The 11,487-nt window shown below is 32.3% G+C and overlaps 1 protein-coding gene across 10 annotated transcripts in view; it reads left to right on the top strand.

Moving 5' to 3' along the window:
• LOC117181494 (E3 ubiquitin-protein ligase MARCH8) overlaps window positions 1-11,487 on the top strand; it is a 238,147-nt gene that overhangs the window by 209,458 nt on the left and 17,202 nt on the right. Inside the window, exon 6 of one of the 10 annotated variants that reach the window (XR_004468131.1) lies at window positions 9,601-9,812. The exons of the other annotated variants lie outside the window; for them this stretch is intronic. The gene's annotated coding sequence lies outside the window, so the exon portion shown is untranslated. The remainder of the gene's footprint in view (window positions 1-9,600; window positions 9,813-11,487) is intronic. 10 annotated transcript variants of the gene reach the window in all.

Here is an 11,487-nt window from a genome sequence, read left to right as displayed (position 1 = left end):
GTAAACCATGAACACGATATTTTTAAAGCATAACTAAGGAACAAAATTATTGTTCACCCCTAATCGTTACAAAAGTAATCCCCGTATTAGTATCCGAATACAAAACTGAAGACTAAAGTAAAAAATTGTATACATTAACTTTGGGACTTTTGTCCTCCTGATTGTTGCCATCTCTAATTAATCTCCAATGTCATATCAATCGCTTCTGTAAAATTAACTCTAATATAAAAAAACAATATCCTGTAATGTAAAGACGTATTAAAAAAAGTTTACATCTACATAGATGAAGCTTATTAAATAATAACATGGTACTTCTAAACGTTATTATTTCTCACCTTTAGTCGTTACAAAAATAACCGTTGCAGTGTATATTATTTGCTAGTCTGTGTGTATATATTCAAAAAATATAATTCACGTTTTTCGATGCACCTTATAATGCCTTTTATTATCTTCCAGCGCGACAATTAAGTCTATCAAGCTAACAACTCTACAAAAGAAATTCCCAAATTTCTATGTATCAGAATTTAGGGTTTTTTCTAGATCTTGAACGCAACAACAACCAATTTCTGAAAACCACTGCTAACAAAAATAAAACTACCCCCTATTTAAAAACTCAAATTCGTATGAAAAAAAAACACCAGACTTTAGGCTTATTTTGGGCTTCTGAATTCACGCAAAAATCCAAAACCTACCGCATTTTCAAAAAACTATCTTCTGACGGAAAAAAAATCTGAAAAAGCTACCGCTATGTACAAAAACATCAACTCACTAGTAAAATTTTAAACCTCGATATTGGCAATTTTGTAAAGCTAAAAAATTAGAGAGAAAAATTGATACTGGAAAATTCCCAAAAAGATTAATTTTTTACAATTTCATATCGACGAGGTAAAGAGGGGTTCATTTTAGACGTTGAAGGTTGGAGCCCAAAAATCGAAGTGGGTATTTTCGAGTAGCCTAAAAATCAGCAGCTCCATTAAAAATGGAAAATCAGTAAAAAGATTATATTTTTACAATTTTTTATCTACGTGGTAGAGAGGGCTTGATTTGAGACAATAAGGGTTAGATTCCAAAAATCAGAGCGGCTGTTTTGTAGGAGGCTAAAATTAAGAGGCTCCATTGAGACTGGAAAATACTCAAAAATATTATTTTTGACAATGTTATATCTACGTGGTAGAGAGGGGTTGATATAAGACATTAAGGGTTGGAGCTAAAAATAGGAAACGCTATTTTTGAGGAGCCCAAAAATCACAGACACCATTGACACTAGAAAATTCTCAACAAGATTATTTGTGTACAGTATCATTTCTACGTGGTAGAGATGGTTTGATTTTAAACGTTAAGTATTGGATCCCAAAAATCGGAGCGGGCATTTTCTCAGAAACCAAAAATTAGATACTCCACTGACACTGGAAAATTCTCAAAAAGATTATTTTTTCACATAGTTATATAGAAGCGGTAGAGGGGGATTGCTTTTAGACGTTAAGGGTTGGAACCAAAAAATTGGAGTAGGTATTTTAAAGGAGCCCAAAAATGAGATACCCTTTTGAGACTGGCAAATTCCGGAGAGAAATTTCAATAGATTAATTCATCGAAGCGTGTGATTTTAGAGCAAAAATTTTAGGTGATTAAAGTCTCGGACTCTGTGATCTAAAAGCATAGAATTCGAGTCCTGAGATTAAAGAAGCGTGTCCTAACACCTGAAGCTTGTAGGCCTATGCTTTAAAAGCAATGGTTCCAAGATCTTAATCCTGCGCCAAAGCGAAATAAAATCAAGAAGTAGTGCCGTGAAGGCACTAGAAACTTTAAGCCTTATCGTTTAAGAACAGCCAAATCTTAACAGGCAATTATGAATTTGTCTAAAAATCTTCTTTTTTAAATCTTACAGTGTTACTTGAGTCTCTGCATTTCGGGCTCTTCAAAAACACCAAAAATTATTTTAGGCCTCGAACCCCTAAACGTTAAAAAACAGCTACATCTTAACAGGTAATTATTACTTTATCCAAAAATAATATTTATCTGAATTCTACAGTGTTACTAGAGTCTCTGATTTTTGGGCTCCTCAAAAATACCCTTTTCGATGTTTGGCTCTAACACTTAACGTATAAAATCAACCCCTCTCTACCACGTAGATATACAGTTGTAAAAAAATTATCTTTTTGAAAATTTTCCATAGACCATGGAGTCTCTAATTATTGGGCTCCTCGAAACCACCCTTTCCGATGTTTGGCTTCAAACCTTAACGTCTAAAATCAACCCCTCTCAACCACGTAGATATAAAGTTGTAAAAAAATCATCTGTTTAAGAATTTTCCAGTGTTAATGGACTCTTTGATTTTTGAGCTGTTTGAAAGTACCCACTCTAATTTTGTGGCTCCAACCTTCAACGTCTAAAATCAACCCCTCTCTACCACGTCTATATGAAATTGTAAGAAAAGAATTTTATTGAGAATTTTTTAAATGTTTGCGCTCCTCGAAAATAGCAACTCCAAGTTTTTGGCTACAACCCTTCATATCTAAAATCAACCCCTCTTCGCCACGTCGATATAAAATTTGAAAAGAGAATCTTTTTGAAAAATTTCCAGTGTCAATAAAGGCTCTGATTTTTAGGCCCTTTGAAAATACCCACTCCAATTTTTTGGCCTAAAGACCATGAGTCTGATTTGTGGGCTCCTCGAAACCACCCTTTTCAATTTTTGGCTACAACTCTTCACATCTAACATCAACCCCCCTCTACCACGTCCATAGAACTTTGTGAAAAAATAATCCTATGAAGAATTTTCGAGTGTTAATGGTGTCTCTGATTTTTACCTCCAAACCTTCACATCTAAAATCAACCCCTGTCTACCATGTAGATATAAAGTTGTAAAAAAATCATCTGTTTGAGAATTTTCCAGTGTCAATGGACTATGATTTTTGGGCTGCTCGAAAATACCCACTCTAATTTTGTTGCTCCAACCCTTAACGTCTAAAATCTAAAAATCTAAAAATGAAAATGAAAGAATGAACAAAAATGAAATTGTAAAAAAATTATGTTTTGGGGAATTTACCAGTATCAATGGAGTCTCTAATTTTTGGGCTCTTTAAAATTGCCAATATCGAGGTTAAAAATGTTAATGGTGGGTTGGTCTTTTTTTGTACATAGCGTTAGTTTTTCTGAACTTCTATTTGGTGCATTCGAGAGCCAAAAATAAGCCTAAAATCTGGTGTATTTTGTATATTGCGGATTTTATTTCCTGCAAGTAGGTGGTTTTCTAAAAATGCGGAAGGTTTTTGATTTTTTCGTACATTCAAAAGCCCAAAATTAGCCCAAAATCTTGTGTTTTTTCTGAATTTGGGTTTTTAAATATAGGGTTGTTTTATTTTTAGTAGGGCTTGTTTTTTTAAATTGGTTGTTGTTGCGTTCAAGATCCCAAAAAGCCCTAAATTCTGATACAAAGAAATTTGGGAATTTCGTTTGTAGAGGTGCTAGCTTGATAGACCTAATTGTCGCGCTGGAAGTTTATTAAAGGCATTAAACGGTGCGTCGAAAAAGGTAAATTATATTTTTTGAATATACACACATAGACTAGAAAATGATAAACATGTGGCGGTTTTTTTATAACGAATAGGGGTGAGAGGGCACAACAATCAGGAGGACAAAAGTCCCAACAGTAAATGTATACAATTTTTTACTTTAGTCTTCATTTTTGTATTCGCATACAAATACGAGGGTTGTTTTTCAATACGTTTGTGCACCACCGGCGGTTGATTTTCAAAATAAGGGTTGATTTTACAAAAGTGTTTAATATCACATTTAAAAGCAAAAAATGTAGCCTCTTCTGACATGTTTTTTTATTTTGATTAGATTACAATATCAAATCATTTTTGCAATTGGAAAATATTGACTGTTTCTAATAAGATTTACGCTTCTTGTAAGCTTGTCTCTAACTCAATTGTTCCACGCGGTCACCTTTATTACTACCTGTCGTTTGAATCTTTGCGCCGCTAGTGTGAAGCGGCTGTGTTATTGTGGTAGCTTGCTTGGTCGACTCAGGTTTCTAATCCTTATCTCTCAGCTTAGTTTTGACTCCCTCATGAAGAAGTCGTGGCAAAGCCAAATTGGGAAACAAGTTGTCAAGTGTTGTGTATTTTTTTTATTATTGTGAAGTGAAGTGATTTTCTCGACTAGATCGTTTGTCGGAGCTGTAAAAAATGAGGATTTTTATGACTTAACACCTGCATTATTTGTGCTAATTGTACCGAACAACCGAAATATGTTCTTTTATATGAAACGAGACGTATGCAGATCGGCCTGGTAGATGGAACTCGGATTAAGGTTGGATAATTTTTCTGAAATTTTTATTCAAATTACTTAATTATAATTTTCGTGAAAAATAGAAAGGGACAGTGGCGTAGATAGGCTTGAGAGAGTCTGCATCGAAATTCGTTGGGGGGCCCTTTTTAGGTTTTATAAGTTCTTTAAAAGTCTCTTGAAAGGAGGACATGGTGGGAGGATCTTGAGAGCCTTTCCTGAATTCTTCACAAAGCGGCAGTGTCGGCGTCGAAATCAGTTTATAAAATAAAGTGATTTATTAGAGTTACTACGGGTTAGCGCGAAAATAAAAAAGTTTAGGTTATTAGGGGCGGGGGGCAAGAAAAAAACACGCTTTGAATAGTCACATCCATAATTAAGGTTACTTTTCTACCCCATTCCAAAGACTCTGAACAATACCTTCTTGACTGTTAACAGAAATAATTTGAGTTACAGTTTTAACCTCGGTGACTGATGACCAAAATAATTTAAGTCACACTTATTCCCCTTTCCTAAGACACTTTAGGCGCAGGAAGGCACGCCTGCGACTTTGTCACAAAAACAGTTACATTCCTAACCCTATCCAATATTACGCGCAATATTTCGTACAATATTACTCTGCAATCTGCATTGCTGTTCGTTCCTAGATTTCTCATCAATGCTAGAACGTCTGAAGGTAGGGGGACGGACTCGTCGAGATGGCAGATCCTTTTATTGTTACAGAAATAATTTAAGTCACGCTCTCACCCCTTACTAAAGTTCATTGGTGCGCGGATGAGAACCCCTATGACAAGTAACAAGAATAATTAAAGTCAAAACTCTGAAACTTCCCAACGTGTATGGAGGCAGAAAGGCACATGCTGTGACTAGTCACATAAATAATAATTAAACATATTTGGTTTGCTTTCATACACCCCTGTGACTGACCACAAAAATAGTTAAAGTCATAACGCTAAATATTTATAACGTCTTGTGAGTGGCAGAAATGCTCATCCTGTGCATGGGGCACATAAATGATTCACGACAATCATCCCCTTTTAAACTCATCGTGGGGGGGGGGGCACTCCATTGACTGGCCACAGAAATAATTTAAGTCACACCCTCACCACTTTACAAAATGTATTAGGAAATACGCCTCTGTGAATTGTCATATAATTAAGTTGAGTCACACCTGTACGATATTCAATTAATTTGTATGCGAAGGTGGAAGGTACCCTTGTGACTAGTCACGTAATCAATTTAAGTCACAGCTATAACCCTTTCCAAAGTAAAATATTTAGTAAGTTCGCTTAAAATTTTTGTCCGCTATGTTGCATCAGCAATTTGGAATTATGACCTGTTTGGATCGGGAATGCAAAATTCTGTAATAAAACATGTGTTACATGCAATGTAAAATCTAAGCGTCTTTTTTACATTCTCATTCTTGAGAATTCTCAGTGTCTGTCTGTCTGTATGTATGGTTACCTAAATGTTGTAGCCACGCTAACTTTTAAAGGATTTGTCCAATCAAATTCGCATTTGATACACTTCTGAAGGTACCCAAAATGAAGGCTAAGTTCGTTAATCAGCTATTTCGAACCAAATTAAAAAAATTGGGACCATTTTCAAAATTTCAAAATTTTTTTTGTTCGAAATTTTTTAAATTGTTGTGGAAGTTTCTTATAGATGGATGAAATACTTGCAAATTATCTAAATAAATTTTTTATTTGTATAAAAATTAGAAAAGTTATTTACTTTTCAAAATTTTGAAAATTTTCAAAAAATAGAAAAAATTATTTTTTTCATAGATCTAAAAATCTCGTTCAAAATTTTCACTTGATACCAAATATATTTCAAAACTATTCTAGCCAATTTTTTCGCTTAGCCCAAAATTAAAAAAAGTATAGCATTTTCAAAATTTTCAAATTTTCTTCTCAATATTATAAACATTTTTGTCAAAGTTTCTTATAAATAGGTAAAAGACTTGCAAATTATCTAAATAAAATTTTTTATTTGTATAAAAATTAGAAAAGTTATTTACTTTTCAAAATTTTGAAAATTTTCAAAAAATAGAAAAAATTATTTTTTTCATAGATCCAAAAATGTCATTCAAAATTTTCCCTATATACCAAATATATTTCAAAACTATTCTAGCTGAACTTTTTTAATAGCCCAAATTTAAAAAAATTAGAGCCTGTATAACCTAACTTTTAAGCGCGATTATCGCAATGAAAATGTAATCGTCAAGGCCGTAGGTACTTTAAGAACCTTCTTTAATGAGAAGTTTAAAAAAGTGTTTACCTTCACTTAGAAAAGGGAAAATGATTAAACAACCACAACAGGGCCCCATTAGAATCAGCAAAAAGAAAACGTGAACATTATTTTACAATATCAGAATAAGAAGTACCAAACCAAGGTATACACAAAGAAAATTTTAATAGACATTTGATATAATAGTTTTTAACATAAAATGTAGAAAATTTTCCATTGTGGTCTGTGCACAAATGTAGAGGGTAATGCAAAGAGCAAGCGCGGAGCGCGAGGTAAATACATTACTGAGCATTATACATTATCTGTTGGCATCAGTTGGCATCTGTTGCCAACTTTTTTTGGGCTAAATTGAAGCTGTAAGTAGAAAACATCGACGTTGTCTCCACCAATAAGGTCCTATTGTGGAGAGACCTTCAGGGCTCTAATATTTAATAGCTTGGTGCCAAAAGTAACTAGTCAACCATGGCAGGTTTCCCCAGTTACATTTGACTAGTTGAATCAGCTTCATTACATGATTATTACAAGAGTCATATCGCGCGGTGTAACCTGGGCTACTATTTTCCATTCTAAGCGATATTCATTTTAATTCTACTCATTCGCAATAAATTACGGAGAAGCAATTTGTATATATCGAGTTGAAATCCTGAGAAATTGTATAAAATTTCCTCATAAATTGTTGCGTGGTTCTAAATTTTTGGACATACAAAAATACAATTTGTTCTGAAAATCTTGTTTTGTATTTAGAGAAATTAAGGACCACATAAACCTTCTTTTGTGCCTTTTAATCAATTTATCAAATTTCCTACTCCATATCTCATTTCGTGTCAGGCCTATTAATCGACCGTGTAAGTGTATGAAGCAGTATATTTTCTTAGCATTCGGGCTAGTAAACTAATCCGATTGTATATGCCCCGATTAGGGCGGCTGGGCATATGTATTTTAATGCAATAGAGAAAAACATAAAATAATCAAAACCTTAAAATTTTTCTAAATTTTAACCAGAAATATTTTTTTAGTATTAATAATAAGCGTTATTAATATACTTATATACAATTGTTGTACAAATTTTGAAGTATTTAAACATAAACTCTCAGTGATGAATATTTATTGAAATAAATAATTATAGTTAAAATCAACTAAACTATTTTTTTGTAATTTTTATTTTCAACTGAACACTTTAAATTAGAAGTAAAATTATTTTAATGTTACTTCCTTACAAATGAATAATTCCTCAATTGTTATTCATACATTAATTTTTTTTTAATATATTTGAAATATTCTATTACAATTATTGCTTAAATAAAAAATCATTAAACATTGTTTCAGGAATCTTAAAACAATATTTGTATCATTTTAAAATCTTTCAAGAACTTTAAGCACGTTAAAAACTTTTATTTCGCTATTTAAAAAAATCTAAATGTGATTTAAATTTTTTTAAATGTTCTCAAATTTCAAATAAATTACATTTTTTTGAATTCGAAACATTTGTTCATATGATTCTAAATTTTTATAACACATTTAGTAAATACTGGAAAATAAAAAAAATTACTTAAAATGTCCCGAATAATTTTTTGACAATTGTGGATCTCTTTTAAAATCTAGCTTAATATTGAATTAAATCACTTCTTCAAAATAAGAACTTATTCAACATTTTCTCAGGAATCTTCAAAACAAAATTTTTTATTATCTTTAAACCTTTAAAAATCCATAAAAACTCTAAAATTATATTGTTAAATCTTCAAAAATCTATATTTTGTTTAAACAATAAAAAATTAATCAACCAATTAAGAGTGAAATAAAATGTAAGTTTTTCTGAGTATTTACCATTTTTCTTAAAGATGGAACTTAGAATTAAAAAAAAAGCAGGAAAAAAAACACATAAACCATATTTTTAAACGTATTTTTTCATGTCCATTTTTTAGGATATAAAATATTCACCCTTCGGACTTACAACATTTTAATCGTTGATCCGTGAGGACAACCAAGTTGGGCCTTCGTCTGGGGCACTCGTAGAATTTCTACGCGTGGAACATCCATGCGGGCCCCCTCTGGGGGCCCTCATTCTAAGAGGGCTTAGTGGGGTTTTTGCCACACGGGAATTAAGAAAATAATTTTTTAATCGATATTATTTATTTATTTTAAAAAATCTAACACTTTGCTCATAGAAACATTTTTTAATGTTCATTTTTTTTTATTGTTTCAATTTTAAATAACAATAATTGTACAAAAATGATATACACAAAGAAATTCAAAAACACGTGCGCTTCGAACAAAACAAACTTTGCAGGATTCAATGCAGCTTTGATTGAGCGCGAATTTTATTATTATTTTTTTGAAATAATTTAATTTATATTGGGAACGTTTTTGTAATTTAAAAAACTACAATGCACATTTAAAAAAAATTTTCCAAAAAAATATATTTTTAATTATTGTTATTTCAAATTCAAACAATTTTTTTTTAACTTTAGACATTAAACAAGTTTTTTCTCTTATGTGAATTTTTTAATTTGCACATTTTCTATCTGGAATTTTCTAATTCGCGTGTCGGAGATTTAATTTTTTGTGATTTTTCATTTATCACTTTCGGAATTTTTTCAGTGGTCCCATATTTGTATACCTCCTATTAAAATTATATCATTTTTCAAAATAAGAAGTCAACATTTAATTTCGAAATAATTAAAAGTATCAATTTTGTTTTAAATTATTTCAAATCTTTTAAAATTATTTTTGAAATTTTTCGGAACCTTTAAATGTATCTTTTAAACGGAATCCAATTTTTCCTAACCTTTTTTTGTAAAATGTTGCACAGAAAATTGTTTCAAGAGCTTTTAGATTGTAACCAATTTTATAATTCCTTTGAAATGTTTGGGAATGTTCTTAAACATTCTTTTTGAGTTATGGACTTTTTCAAAATAAAGAATCTGTTTAAATCTTCCTAAAGTAACCATTGTTCAACTTTTCTTTGAAAATTAAAATACAACACTTTTAGCTTCAAATTACAAATAAAAAAATTACACCATATTTATTCGAATATAACCCGCACCTTTTTTCTGTTTTTAGAACTTCAAAATCAGGGTGCGGCTTATAATCGTATGCGGCTTATATGCAAATACGAAAGGTCGAAATTCTTATAATTGTTGATGTGAAGTGCTATCCTTCAATTCAATAATAAAGATATTTTCTACACGGTAGATGCAACTAGGACGTTCCAATTTGCGAGGGGTCAGAAATGAAAATAGACATCGAGGGCAAACATTATGAACTTTACCTAGGTATTGTATTAATACTGATTCAACTTTAACTCAACTTGAATTTTATTTGAACTCAACTTCAACTCAACTACAATTTGGCTATAATTTGACTTCAACTTTGCCTTATAGCAATCATGTGCTAGATTGCCCCTCGATTGTTATTTGGAACAGAAGCATTTTTCTCCGTTTAAAATTTTTATAATTAGCGTGCGGCTTATCTCGCAAGACAAACGTTTTTTCAGCATTTTTAACCTTAAAACCCGGGGTTGAAATTCAACATTGTTAATGAAGACTCAGTCGAACGTTTACACTTGTGTCACTACTAAGGCTTTAGAATTAAATTAGTTCCAATTTTGACGTCAAAATTTGTGAATTACATCATTTTAAAATAATTCAGAATCGTCTTGAAAAATCTATCACTGTGTCGTTTTTAACACTTCAACTAGAGCACCTAAATAGACGGGTATGTGCACCCGCCATTTTCCGTCCATGGAGTAGAGGGAGTATGCATAAAACGTGTGCATTAAACGTGAGAATTGATGCTCGACTGTGATAAAATTAGCTTTTTATATTAATAAATGATAGTTTGAATTTGTTTATACACGTGCTAGGAAACGTGTGAATAAATATTTTTCTTTCGGAGTGTTCTGCAATAGGCTGTGGAAGCTGCAATGGTGAAGACCACATACAGCCTACACAGGTGCTTATAAAGCGTCAGTAAATAACTTATTTATTTGAGTTAACATAGAAAAAGTGGCTTAAAAGGACTCCATGGTTCGTAACCAGCCCCTTGACCTGCTCGTTGGGGGCCTATTGTTCCGTCCGAGTCGAGTCCCGACAGTACAGTCTTCTATAAGCTACAGTAGCTACAGCGAACATGGATGCGAACCATGGGGCAAGCAGTAGCAGGTGCAATTAGAAAGGGAGACATTACAAAGAGATAGAAGAGGCAGTGCAGAGCAAAGTAGTGTTAGAATATGATCAATTATAAATTCAGACTTGAAGTGCAGAGCAAAGCAGTGTTCAAATTTGATCAATTTTAAATTCAGAGTTATAGCTTTTATAAGATTCAATTTTGCTGTAAATCCTGAACAAAAGTACAAAGTAACAGAAACCAAAAAAACATGGATGAGAACAATAAAAAAACATCCTTCGTTAAAAAAAAGTGTTGGCCCTGAAAAGGGCCGATTTTTGTCCTGAAAAGGACAAATTATCTCCAAGTAAATAAATGCTCTAGTACCTCATTGAGGATAGAAGTATCTAATAATTGCTTCTAAAAGGCTCAAAAAATTTTCGTCGTTGCTGTTGAACACATTTCTCCAAATCTACTCAACTAAATAATGTTCAGTCCGGCTAAATTTAACACTGCTTTGCTCTGCACTTCAAGTCTGAATTTATAATTGATCAAATTTTAACACTACTTTGCTGTGCACTACCTCTTCTTTCTCTTTCCAATGTCTCTTTTTCTCATTGCACCGCATTCATATTCACCATGGCACTGTAGCTTGAAGAAGACTGTACTGTCGGGACTCGACTCGGGCGGAACAATAGGCCCTCCATTCAATACTATAATACAACTTATTGGAAGTTTGAGGTACTAGGCAGTCTAATAAGTACCTGAAAATTCTAAGAGATGGCATTAGTATTCACTAATGTGAACCATTTTCGTCGAGCTTGATCCTTCAAATGACGCCTG

This window comes from Belonocnema kinseyi, chromosome 10 (genome assembly GCF_010883055.1).
Source record: "Belonocnema kinseyi isolate 2016_QV_RU_SX_M_011 chromosome 10, B_treatae_v1, whole genome shotgun sequence".
In the NCBI taxonomy this organism is placed as follows: domain Eukaryota; kingdom Metazoa; phylum Arthropoda; class Insecta; order Hymenoptera; family Cynipidae; genus Belonocnema; species Belonocnema kinseyi.
This window is presented reverse-complemented; position numbering and strand designations above follow the sequence as displayed.